An 11697-nucleotide genomic window follows, 5' to 3' on the forward strand; every position below is an offset into this window, starting at 1 on the left:
TAACACACTGTAATTATGTTGTAAGCAGGAGGCCTATACGTGTCTACATGTTTATTTTGTATTTGTGAACTATTATATCTGTAACTGTGCATCAACAGCCAATGAATTATATAACACACTGTAGTAATTATATTTAATTCACATAAACAATTCATCACAATGTGTTTTAAAACATTTATTCAGCTTATATATGCAGAAATAATCCAAAGGCAGGAATATCAATGCTTTCAAATCTTATTAAGACATGATGAGCCTCAAGGTTCAGAAAAAGCAGTTTCATAAAGGAAAAAAAAATTCTAAAGATCCACTTACTAATGTCCTCTGGAGCTTACTGGTTCATCTACATCAGTTAACTTAGTTGTCATGAGTGTGAAGAAGTATTCATAAAAAAAGTAGAACTTAATTAATACTTATAGTTAATGTAATAATAATGAGTACGTAATCAATAATCATATAAATACAATGAATAAACACACAATATCCCATATTAATAATTAATGATTGCAGCTGTTTTATATTATATTGTAAATCATGAATTATTTATATATATAGTTACATATGCTTCATAAAAAGAGTTGTTGACGAATAGATTTATAAATACATGTTTTTATATTTGCTTACAGTTACATTATAGTATGTTATACATAATTCATTGTGTCTATATATTACTTATAAATGCTAAATAAGGGGTATTAAATTAAATTGTTACCGTCCACCAATGTTAACACTACATTCAATTCACCAAGCACTGCTGGGATAGTTAATGTAATAATAATAATATAATCTGTGCAACAGAGGTCATTGGTTCATTAATGATCTTGGAATAGACAGTCATTACACACACACATACACAACCCTCATTACGCCCAAAAGGGGCAGTTGGACTGGTTACCAACATCTCTGCATGTCTTCCAAAAATTGTAATTGACAGACAGAAATCTGAGTGTACTGTGCTGTAATACCAGACTGCAAGTGAGTGTTTCTGTGTTTTGGTTTTTCAATCCTCTCCCTCCCTGCAATGGCTTATTTTAGTGAGAGGATCTTAGTACTTTGATAACTTATCTGAATTGTATCTTACTGTAAAACAGCTCTTAAATCAGACTAAGGAGACAGCCACAGCAAAATGACATCCATCATTGTGAGACTTTGTAAACAAATATTAATGAAGACGATCACACAGAGTTTTACGCTGTTGAAAAGGCTCTAAAGTACCATGTCAGTATTTTTGCTTGAGGTCTACAAGGAGAGTGGGCTACAAAAATATAATGTTAGACTAAATATACTCACTTAGTTTTGCCCTTTTAACCTGCAATAATTATTTTTTTCGGTTTATTTATGAATGCCTTTTATTAAAATTGTCCTTCACATGTCTTCCCAAGATTATTCACCTGTAGCACATAGAACCAAAATATCAGATTAATCCCACATACTTGACCTGAGTGGGGACTTCCACTTTAATTTGCATTAAAAATGTGAAATATAGATGGATTTACCATGACAAATGTTCTTGGATTGGTTTCTGCACAGCAATATGAAAATTTACAGTTGGCATTAATATTAATGCATCATTATCAGCTGTCTGATTTCATAAATAAGTACAGCAGTGTCAGGTGTGGTATAGATTACTTGGATAGGGCACACTTTGCAAAACCACACTTTAAGAAGCTTTGTGAATTTAATTGGGAAAATTGCAAATCAGGTAGTCAGCCGTATAACTCATTGTCACATTTAATCAATAAACTTTGTAAATCAACTCATTTCATTTATAAATGATCTTATATAGATCAGGCAACCAATTAAACAATTAGCATACATTTAGCAATTAATTAATTTAACCATTAATCACGCCATTACAGCTCAAATTTTAAGCCAGCAAATTTGGGAGCAGACGTGCAGACTGGCTTTGGAGCAGTACATCATGCCTGGGGAGTGCAGATTGTGACACAGCTAGATTTACTGTGCTAAAAATCAATGCAATTAGGAAAGAGGCTGGAAGCTGGCCTGGGGTCCAGCACGGTCTTTAGGAAATGTTTGACACAGGCACTCACATAGGCACACACATACTGCATAACTTTTGTATGTATGTATGTATGTGTGTGTGTGTGTGTGTGTGTGTGTGTGTGTGTGTGTGTGTGTGTGTGTGTGTGTGTGTGTGTAAGGGGGGTATACTAAGGTTACTGTATCATTAGCAGCAGTAATATTATATACCCAATAAGTTCTCAGGAAAATATCCAAGGCTCTGTATAAAGGCGCAATATGTTGTGTTTTCAAACATCAATATGTCATTGTCAAATTAATTGTGACACCTTAGTCTAATTACCAAGAGCAAATGAGACAATGGTGCAGATGATTGGTTGGCCCGGCCTCGCACCACTTTTATTGATGTTCGCGTTTATCAAAATTAAGACCACATTTCCCACAAACCCTTTTGCCTACTATCATGTTACACCAGTCAAAGGTTACATGTCATCAAGAGGTAGCTTTACTTGTATTTTTTGTTGGACGAAAAGCATTTCCTTGTGTTTAGTACCACAAAGGGCCCCAGGAAATATCCTGGAGATTTCATTTTAATATGTTTTAGCATGTTTTTTAAAGTTGCTAAGCAAAGACATTAAAAGGAAAACAAGATAAGAGTTGAGCAATGAAGCGGTTAAAATATGAGCAGGAGAATAGAAAAACAAAACAATAACTTATGTTAATCACAATAAAGCAGCAATCATTTATATATTTATTTAGCCACTGGGGGCAGTGGATCAAGCTGTAATTAAAACACTGACATATCACCTTATCAAGCAAATTCCTGCCTACTTACACATTAATCATGACCAATTATCATCTATATGGAGTTATGTTTCTGGCCACCTAATGGATGTTAAGTCCTATATTTCCTCTCCTTTTAGCTCTGTTTTGGTCTTCACCAACTCCTGAAAGAACTATCTGGCTCTAGCTGCTTAATGTTCCACTTTGTTTACCAGCTGGTAGTTCATTTTTTCTGTGTGCCTTTTGGTGGTAAGCAGTGTACTGTGGGTTTTATCAGTTTTTTCCACCAACAGCTGCAGCTGGAAATGAAGTTCATGAGCATCAACAACAACAAAAAAGCAACATTTTAGGCTGTACAACTAAAACACAGTTAGGCAACAATTCTCTTCTTGGTTTGTCACAATAGCATCCCCCCTCATGTTATACATTGTCATTTGATCTATTGTTAATGTAGAAAACTTTATTCGTGCAGCTTTAAGTATTAGCATTAGCAATAGAGTACATTCCGTATCTTTTCATAGTTTTAACTCTTACAGGCTTCAGGCTTCACGTTTGCAGAAGAAGGAAAGGTGAGTTCAGGTTGAGATGTTGTTGAAAGCTGCCCTCAAACACTGAGATGCAGGCAGAGTTGAAGAGCTGTCCGGGCCTTGGGTTGCTGATTGTCTCATCTGTCTTAGCTAAGTCAGCAGGATGTGACAGCCGCCCTCTCTCTGTTACCCGCTGACCACTGGGCTTGGCATCCTCTCCGCTCACCTGCCCTATCACCGCCTCCGCCATATCTCTATCCTCGCCTCACTCTCACCTCAAAGTCTTTGCAGCAAGAATGAGGATCAACGCCTTGGTGTCAAAGAGGAGGCTAATAATTTCTGACTGCGGACTTACAAGTATCGGTTCCGGGTGCTGACTTCGGTTTGTTGTTTTTTGATAATACTCCCTGCCTGACAAAGTGACAAACCTTCACTTTAAATGTAAGTGACTAATTAGGTATTACCTCCTTTAATTCTCAGCAGTGTTTGCTGAAAGTACTGGCTTTGATGACAAACTGTTTTGCTTTGTGCATGCATTATTATAGCCAAATAATGTAAAATAGCACCCTACAAACTAGTCAGACAATACACTATGTTTAGTTTAGTGAGCTACATGTTAATTCATAGTGATGAATATGTATGTAGAAGGTGGAGCTTCATCTTCGTCCTGACTGAGCTGCAAATCCTTGTCACAGTGATTGTCTCTCAGCTTGTTCAGTTCACTGTGTCATTGTGTCTCTATGCCTGTCACTCCATAGCAGCTGTACATCATATACATGCCTGCCTGTGTCACCACTCTGTCTTTTTTTTTTTTTTTTTTTGCAGCGCATGGATGTCAAAATAATATTACGGTGTGTCATGTATGATTACTGTGCAACATGAATTTTTTGGGGGACAGTTTACCTTGTCAGGCACCAATATGTGCCAACTAACCCTAACCCACAATATGTGTTTCATTTTATCTGCACGTCAAACTTGACAAAAGTATCCACTGGTGCTGGCTGTAATGTTTCTGATAGAAGAATTTCCACAAATATTTGGCATTATACATCACAGCAGGCTACATTTTGAGCTAAATTATATTTTACAGTTAAACAACATTAAAGTTGAAAATTGTCTTTGAAAATCTAATTCAAAGGGGAATTTGATATTTCACACCTCAAGATCTCTGAGATCTGATTTTATTAGATTTTTTTTCTCTTTCATTACAGCTCCTTTTTACTTTCTGCTTAACACAGTCCTGATCCCAGACTTGAAGCAGCGACAAAAGCCGACTCGTCTCGGGATAACAGATGAGCGCAGATGAACAGTGTCAGGTAAAGTGCTGTGAAAGACATTTAATGTGTTTTATATCAGTGTGTCTGAATTGTCCAGGAACACTTGAATCACTCAGTGTCAACCAAATACGGCGTAATGAGACTCGCCTTCTCTCATCTGAAGACACATGTCTCTCTGCTGTCACTCAGGCTAACAGAGGAAAAAGGGGCTTTGGAGCCTTTTGAAGCACATGGGCTATATGATAGTACTGGGCTTTGCATCAGGAATTGCTCATGCGGGATTATTTCATTACAAGTCTCCCAGAGAGAGGACAGAGGTCACACTCTGGAGCTCATTCAAACATCTGGAGTTCAGGAACATAAATTATAAAATGAGGCAGCAATCTGGATTGAGACACCTAACTGTTTTTCATGGTGTGCTTAATTTTTTGAAGGTATTCGGTTTCCAAAAGCTGAAAAAAATTACATGTCTTGTCTTTTTTTTCACTTTTTATGTGCACTGAGCTTGAGCTGTTTTGAGCAGTAGATTAGTCTTGGCCATGAAATACTCCCTAAAGTCCCTGTGCCTGTGGTTTTGCTGTGTTTCTTCCACTGCTGTGACACAGCCGAGCCTGACAGAAGAAGGTCTGCTGAGGCGTTCTTCTTTTTTCCAGTGGGATGTTTGCTTTGTGTCTATTTGGAAAAATCCAAGTTTCCTCCATTGTTGCCAAGATAAACCAGTGGTGGGCCGGGTCCAAAGGTGTCACTGACTGTAAAGGTTGAATTGTATTGGGTGATGTTTTGTTGTTCTTACCAAGATTGCAATAGGGGTAAGGAGGTTGGTGATGGGAGGAACATAGCACAGCATCCTAGCCTCCTTTTGCTTGTCACAACTGAAAAAGAATCCACTTTGAGCGGAGAGAGAGAGAGAGATCTCTAATTATCCCCACCTGTGCTGGGCTACAATGGGAGGGTCGAGATGAAGCCATTAACTGTCTCTCCACTGGCACCACCAAGAGTTTGTATACATCTGTGTCTTATTTTCTTTTCTGGCACAATCAGTCCAGCAAGCTAAGCAGGCATGACCGGATTTGGCAAGTTCCAAGGACTTTGGCAAAGTTAGACAAGGAGGAAGCGGTGAGATGTAGAGAGGGGGATGAGCTGGCATGGACTGTGTGTTTGCTTTCTCCCCTGCCTGTTACTTGAGCTGGGTGTGTTGCTTAGAGAGGCTGCTGTGTTGGTCAAAACAATCCGCAAAGTGCTGCAGGAAACAAATCGGGAGAAAGTTGCAAAGAGTACGGTGTGGGTTCAAATGTGATTAAATGGGGGTTCTCATTACATGCGTTTTTTGGTGCTCGTGTTACTCAACAGGCAGCATGAATCGCTCCGGTTTGCAGGTTATCTCTGCTGTGAGGGTGCTGTTCAAGATTATTGGGATACTTAAGCTCATCTTCTATTTGACTCATTGTGTTTGATAGAAAAAGGCTCATTGTGATTTCAGTATTGTCAGTTTTGATTAGCTGAGTCAAGCCTTTGTCTGCCCCTGCAAGTGTGCATGTTGTCAAAGCTATTTACGAGCAATGAACAGATATGAAGGCCAGACTATTGCGGTCATGTAAACAGCCACATCTGTTTGAACCCACCTGCTCCCCAGTGTTTACCAGCCTTGTAAATAATGAAATAAGTCCGGGATATTACTACTGCATAAAAAATATTGTCCAGCATGGACATTTTGTTAAATGGCACGGTAATTAATTAACATTATAAAATATTACACTGCCAGAAAAATTCCAAATTAGTAAATAAAAGTCAACCAAAATAAATCTGAGCGTCCACACAAGCTACTTTGTCAAATCTGCTTTTCTCAGGTGCAGCTATATACATTCATTCATTCTGGCCCTCATTCATTCATTTCCTTCTTTATTTATTTATATATCTCCCTGAGTGTTTGTTTTCATTTTAGTCCCTTGAACCTTGCCACCCTGTGTGTGACACTCGGGCTGTGAGCGAAGACGGAGAGGCGGGCTGGTTCAGAATGATCACTATCATTAACATTCACGGGGGGTTCACTTATCATCCCTGACTGGAGGGACATGGCAGCCATTATGAGACGTCCGCAGGTGGAGCGCAATGATACATATTGCATCTTGCCACAATGGATTTATGTATTCAGTAACAAAAGAAAAGTCTAATGAAAAAATACAGAAGGCAATCTTTTATTCCTCGCTCGACTTCAAGTGAGGCCACCATGTCCTGCGATGAGGAGGAGCGCCGGGAATTCCAGGGCTGTACGCTGACCTGTCACTCATGCTGTGTGTGGAGGGGCCACAGTGCACATTGCATTGTCCCCAAGTTATTTATTATTGGCAACACATTGGTGCTCTTAACCCTCATCCTAACCCTTAACAGCAAGGATATGGACTATTTTTTTCTTACCATGAAAAGATCACCAAAACAAATTAATTGATCCTATTAATAAGTGTCTGTGTATCCATAGTCTGATATTTCCTCTCTGACATAGAGCTCCATTGTTGTCCAAAAGCTATTAAAAACACATCAAGAGCCACACCATTGCACTGGCTCCCTTCATTACCATGAACATGGGCACTGTAGTTTATTTTGAGACAATCCCACACACTCCATCCTGCTGCTGTAAATACTCACAGAGGTACCAAATGTTTATTAGTCCTCAGCTGAAAATAGGCCCCAATACTCCTGAGTAACGTTCGGCTGGAAATTATTGAGAATTTCTTTGAATTTCTTCAGTAGGAGCCAATGACAGACAAGTAAGGGAAGTTGTGAAATATTGAGGGATGGACAAAAACATTCAGATTCAGCAATTCTTTAAAACCCTGAATTATGTTAGAAGAACATTTCATTTTAACAGTTTATATTTGTTTTCATTACATGTGCACAGCAACTACAGTAACTGGTTATGTTTAGGTCAAGATTGGGGTTATGGGAAATAAACTATGGTTAAGGTTGGGCAACTAACACTGCTGGTTGAGGTTAGAGAAAGGTCATATTATGGTTAAAAAAAAATTTTTTAAATGATGCAAGCTTTGGTCTACCATATGAACATCAGACTGGCAACATTTCCACCCACCACCCATGATCTCCACATCCTTATTTCTTGCCTCACTACACAAAGGGCACAAAACTTCCTGAATTGGCACTGAACATTGACATTGGATGTAAATCGGAAGATGTGCAATCTTTCAATATGAATGTAATCCCTACAGTGGGGAAATTATACTGCAAAAAAGATTGACAAACAATCTCATATCACCTCTTTATTTATGACAAGTAACTATCTAGCTGTACAATTTCTTCATTTTTTGACAATTGTGTGTCTAATTTTGACGTCAAATTAAAAACATGAATATTATATTGATCAGCAGAAAATGTACCATTAATATGTTAAGCTATAGTTGATGAAGTTGATAAATTATCACTTAACAATTTGATTCCAAACTAAATGAAACAGAAAAGAAAGAGAACAATTCCATAACAGGTTTCTTTATACTTGATTAAAGACACAATTTCTATTCTGAAATTTCCTCGAGTAGAAAAGGCTCCCAGACCTGTAATAACCTAATTGGAGAGAAGCCTCTAACTAGTGTTGCTCCTCTGTGTCCCTGTGTATAAATAGAGTCTATAATGGACTGAGGTGTGATGCCATCATTCATCTCTGCTCAGAAACACTCCAGGTTCAGGTCTTTGCTCATTTTCCTAATGATGCTCTTGTTTTAGGTATGTTTTCACTTTAAGGTTTGTAAGATTCCAGCTTAATGGATACTATTCATCACAGGCTTCTGTACCCAAGTCCAGTTTACCCAGCAAACTTATTTGACATAACAAATAGCCAAAATGAAAGGCTTTTCAAGCAGGGAATTGGTATATTTTTCAAACCAGTAGGTAAATGTGTGAAGAAAGAGCCCAGCCCTGTCTTACAGGTCAGTCTCCACTTCCTGTTCACTAGACTGTTGGCTTTGCTGTGGTTATACAGTATGATGGTTACATCATCACAAACCAATTACCCTATTGTTTGCTAATTTACTTAACATGGCTATGTAAAGTGCTTTTTAATTTTAAATGTTAATTGACTAAAATAGGTGTTCAGTGCCAAATTCCGCTGGCACCAAATAATGGGAGGTCTCCTAAAAAAAATTGTGTCTTTGGGGAAACATATCCCAAATGATAGCCCCCAGTTATGCTGTGCCTTTATGTGGTAGATTACTCCCTGGCTCTGGACCAAAAAAGCCTGCTTTTTAACCACTGCTTCTCCCATTTGCCTCAGGATGCTCATGGGCTGGCAGGTTGCACAACACATTACCATCCTGCAGCAGCTCTTAAAACACATTTTAGCCCTGAAACACAGCTGGCATGTTGGCCAGCACTGCTGTGTTGGGCATGGAAGGACCAAGCGTGGATGTTAGAGAGGAATTAAAATGGAACTCAGTTGGAATAATGAGAGTGGATCTATGCTGCGGTGTCCGTACACTTCTCACTCCCAAAACATCCTCAGTTTGAACCAACAATGCTTTGCAAGAGTGGACTTTGATTATTGCAAGATAATTTGAAAGACATTATATTTTTTAGTGAAAGAGGGAGCTCACTGTAATGCAGTGTGAGAGAGAGTGCTCTCATGCATGGCTGCCCCTGTGTGTGTGAGTGTGTACTAGCTCATGCCAAATTCAGGGTCTATGTGTAGAGTTATGTGTTGCTAAACATCACTAAGATCCAACAGCCCAGTGTGATGCCTTTGGTTTCCAATCTCATGCTTCACGCCTGCTGCCCCTCTATCATGGATTCTTATTTACAGGCAGGACCCTCGCTGAATCCCCCTGAGGAGCAGATGATGTGCAGGTCTAGGTAAGGACCATATCCCATGAATACTGTCCCTATCACTATGAATACTATTGAAAAGGTCCAGTAACTGGTCCCAATTTCACTATCTACAATGCGATGAATGCTGTCAACTTAATAATCTTTTTACTTCAGAATTAGGTTATCTCACAAGTGAGTAGAAGCGTATTGTCTGTTTCAGAGACCCCAGTGAGCTTTGTTCTTAAAACCCTGCAGATTATTAATCTCTTTGATATAAATGAACTAATGGCAATGACTGATTCTTTTTCTACATCCTGGAGCGGCTGTGGTTTTATTTAACAGAGCGTACAACTCTGCTCCACATTCCCTCTTTTTAAATGCATCATAAATTATGTCCTATCTTTAAACATGCCCAAAATGAAATGTGCAGGAGGAGGAGACAGTAAATATAAGCTGTCCGGTGCTCTTCAGGTCCATGTCATCAAGATGAGTGCATTCAAAAGCCTCCTGGAAAGTTAATTGTGGATTACCCAGAAACACAATCCTCCATAAATATATTTTTTAGATTTTTTTTGTGAATTATTACACACTTCATGTATTAACACAAAAAAACTTTTAAATGTACAGAAGTTTCTACATAGCCTAACACACAAGATGATGTTTTTGATATGATTAATTGATGTTGATTTTTCTTCAATTTTTAATTAGAAGGTGTCGACATTACAGCAGAACCTACAATGGTAAATATGTCATCCTACAAAGAAAAGGTTATAACAACAAACTCATTTTTGATTTGTTACCATGGATGCATGATGCAAATAGCTTCAGGATAACATACTTTAAATTGCTTATCATTTTATATTCATTTTCTTGTAATATGTTGTATTGTACTGCATCTGATAAAGAATATGTCTCAAAGGATAACATTTAATATAAAATAAAATAAAGTGTATGAGTCCTTGATTTGATGCTGATATATTACAAACAAAGCCTAGTATGTCAAGCAGTTGTTAAAATGACATCTAATATGTTGTAATCCTATGAGATTACACATAGAAAAAGGCTGTACTGAGTGGCACTATACTGATGTGGAGGAGATCCATACTGAACAACTTTCACAATAGCAAACACAGTATTCAGCATTCAGATGGATGTAGGAAGTTTGTTGAAGTAACCTGATGTGGTGGGCTAAAGGTGGATATCCCACATTGCTGCAGCCCGCCACCTCCCATTGTCTTGATAGGGGAGCAAGAGATGTACAGCGGCCTCAAATGGAGGTGGCATCTGGTGCCCAATTTGTCATGCCTGAATTACCCAGGAGCTGATAAAGGCTGAAGTTTTAATAAAAGTTGGGAGCAGCAGATAGCAGGGACACTGATGAAGTGTCTTGGGGCCTATTTCCAGCTAGAGATAAGAACCTACAGAGAGAGGTGGGTCGAGGGTCTAGCGCTGTGTGATAATACGCTGATGCTGAGGAAAAAATAAAAAGTGCTGTTGAAATGCAACACAGCACACATAATGGAAAAAATAATAAATAAGCAAATAAATAATGATGATGATCTAAACGAGGAGAAGCCAGGGTGGAGGCTGTGGAGTCCTGAAGCGTCTCTGCCTGTAATTTGGCCACCCGCCAGCAGCCATTGCTCACCCTCAGCTGCGACGGCAAGCTCCAGATGTGCCAACGGCACGTTTTGGATTTTGCCAGCTGACTGCACCGTTTGATAGCCCGCTCTCTGGATGCCCATCACCGGCCGCAGAGATAGAATTAAATGATGATGATCTTCCCACAAGTTGGGTGAGGAAACAACGCATATAAATCTTGATTTCATCTCAGCGTGAGAAGTCTTTATCCATCATCACTCTTAATGAACAAGTCATTAGCCGCGATGAATGGCGCTCTGGGCTCCTGCTCGCCACTGCTGCTTTTGTTTGCAGCTTTCAGGGGCAACTTCCTGTGCCCTTTGAGAGGGTCAAACTCATTTCTCCAGATGTGGGGTAACCTCTCTGCTCCTGGGGTGGCTGCACACCCGTGTACTAAACAGGGCCTGGAAAAATGACGATATACAGAGGATTTTTCTGTTTTTGCCACATTGTCTGTTTCTCGGCAGGTCTCTGCATGCCCTATCATCCAGAGAAGCACATTAGCAAACTCGGTGGCCGCCTATTATGGTAATTTTATGTGCACAATCCTCCACTTGATGCAAGCTTGCTATGTATACAGAAAAGGGCTTTTTGTTGCACTGTAATAGAAAACTAGTGAGGAGATGTAAACCCATGCTGTGCTCTAGAGTTACACTGTAATACAAATATATACCATCAACAGC

Source organism: Scomber scombrus, chromosome 4, assembly GCF_963691925.1.
Source record: "Scomber scombrus chromosome 4, fScoSco1.1, whole genome shotgun sequence".
NCBI lineage: Eukaryota > Metazoa > Chordata > Actinopteri > Scombriformes > Scombridae > Scomber > Scomber scombrus.